We start from the raw sequence: 2,500 nt of genomic DNA on the forward strand, positions 1-2,500 counted from the left end.
TCTCTCCTCTCTCTCTCTCTCTCGCTCCCCCTCTCTCTCTCGCGCTCCCCCTCTCTCTCTCGCGCTCCCCCTCTCTCTCTCACGCTCCCCCTCTCTCTCTCTCTCGTCTTCTCTCTGCTCTCTTTCTCTCTCCTCTCTCTTTCTCTCCTCTACTCTTCTCTCTCTCTCTCATCTCTTTCTCTCTCTCTCTCAATTCTCTCTCTCTCTCACTCTCTCTCACGCCTCCTCTCTCTCTCTCTCTCTTCATCTCTCTCTCATTCGCTCTCTCTCCTCATTCCTCCCTCCTCCAATCTTTTTTTTTCTCAACTCTCTCTCTCTCAATCTCACCCCCCTCTCTCTCTCTCTCTCATCCTCTCTCTCTCGCATCTCTCTCTCTCCTCTCTTTCTCTCTGTCCCTCTCTCTCACCGCTCTTCTCTCTCTCTCTCTCTCTCCTCTCTACCAATCTTTTCTCTCTTTCTCTCTCTCTCTCTCTCCTCCTTTCTCCTCTCTCCCTCTCTCACACTCTGCCCGCAGTCTTCGCATCTCTCTTTCTCTCTCTCTCTATCTCTCTCTTTCTCTCTCCCACACCTCTCTCTCTCACTCTCTCCTCCTGTCTCTCTCTCTCTCTCTCTCTCTCTCTCTAGTCTCTCTCTCTCTCTCTCTCTCTCTCTCTCTCTCTCTCTCTCTCTCTCTCTCTCTCTCTCTCTCTCTCTCTCTCTCTCTCTCTCTCTTTCACATGTTTTCTCACTCTGATGTAGTTTAGTTCATTTATCACTCCAGCTTGAACAGAGTGTGTTGTAGTGTGGGGCTACTGCTCCTCCGAGAAGCGATGTGTTGCTCCTATGCTCCCCAAGAGGAGACTCCCTACCACATTGTATGATTTGTATGAGGATATGTGCAAATCACATGTGTGACATGTAATGAGAAGGAAGTGTTACATGTGTACATAGCTCTTGCAAAGTAAAAGACAAAACAGCACTGGTATGTCTAACATGACAGTAAGAAAGAGGAGAAGCAACAAGGCTACTTTGAATATGCATGCATGTGTGTGGTAGATATATATATGTAAATATTCAGTAGATATAATAATAATAACAAACATAAAATATGAATTAATGATTGATATGGCAAGGTGACACACTCTCTCTCTCCCTCTGTAGTATTGTAATTGACTAGAATTGTAGTTTGTAGCCCATATCAACCTTTATTTTTTTTACTCTTGTGAACAAATATGAAAGAAACAATAAAATACGGAGATGGAGGAGCAGAAGGTGACTGGTGTTTTGTGCTGTGAGTTCCACATTACAAACCAGCCAAACTGGCACAAGGTCACATTGCAGCTGCAGCACATGCTCTGATTCACCTTCCTCTTTTCATTCTGCCTCCACACTCTTCATTGCCCCTGTACTTTAGAGCTGGAAGTCAGCATCTTATTGAGTGTCATCACTCTTTGTAGCATATGCTTGGGTTAAACTGTTAACCCATTGCAGACGGGGATAAATTTGCTTGCCCAGCCTCCAGGATAAGCTTTATTTTAAAGACAGACTGCTTGAAGCATTATAATTTGAATATTCCCACTCTCTTTATCATTCTTGAAAACCAGAGCGTTTTTTGTGTTTTGGTTCATTTTGTGAGTTTTATTGAGTTTAGAGACTTAAAAAGTGCCATATAACAGGCACTATCAGTGGCTGCAGTTTGACTAAAATGTAGCATATAATGCCATATTAGCTCATATTTCCTTTATACTCAATGTTGATAGAAGATTGCCCTGTTTTATGGAGGACAAAAGACAACTTTATTTTCGTATTTTTGTGCGGTCTGAAGAAACTAAACATAATACACCCCTCTACAATTAAAGAATAACAAGAAGAGGTAGATAAGAGGAATGAAACCTGTGCTTGTGACTGTGAGTGCCACAATAAAGGCATCCATAATGCACAGGAGCACCTTTATACTCTGGTATGGATGAGTCACTTCCTCTTCTCGTTCTGCCTGCACATCCTTCATTCGCGGTATTTTAGCAAGGTTTCACAACTTTAGTGTGTGCCATCGCTCTATAAGACAGTGGCTTGCTAGAGACCGTGGATTGAGCCATTCAAGGCTCTCTCTCCTGCTGGTGCAGGAAAAAGTTGTGCCATCTAGGTTTTTCACAGATAAGCTAACACGGTATTACGGTAATTATAGTCATTATGACTTGCAGTAGCCTCTATCACTCATTCCTTTTTCATAGCACAATAAAATAGCATAGTATTCCAAAATCCCCGAACGCCATGTACGTCATGACGCCCGTCGTCAGGCCAAAGCTCCTACGTCATGTATGTCATGACACCCGTACGCAGTGGGTTAATAGATATTATAGGCTTTCTGTCCTGCTGATGCCAAGAGTGAGTGTTTGAAATTTTAAACTAATTGTTATAGTAATTATAGTGGTGATTTTCATAATTTGTCACTAAATACATTCATTAATCTTAGTATAATTGTAAAAAATAATTAATAAATAACACTAATAGGTACAAAGCA

The 2,500-nt window shown here is 42.1% G+C and overlaps 1 protein-coding gene across 1 annotated transcript in view; it reads left to right on the plus strand.

Annotated features, from left to right (window-relative positions):
• TfIIFalpha (transcription factor IIFalpha) overlaps positions 1-2,500 on the plus strand; it is a 22,081-nt gene that overhangs the window by 18,137 nt on the left and 1,444 nt on the right. The gene's annotated exons all lie outside the window — the stretch shown is intronic.

This window comes from Penaeus japonicus, unplaced genomic scaffold, assembly GCF_977035675.1.
Source record: "Penaeus japonicus unplaced genomic scaffold, GWHDUDI00000001_assembly GWHDUDI00000004, whole genome shotgun sequence".
Taxonomy (NCBI): Eukaryota; Metazoa; Arthropoda; class Malacostraca; order Decapoda; family Penaeidae; genus Penaeus; species Penaeus japonicus.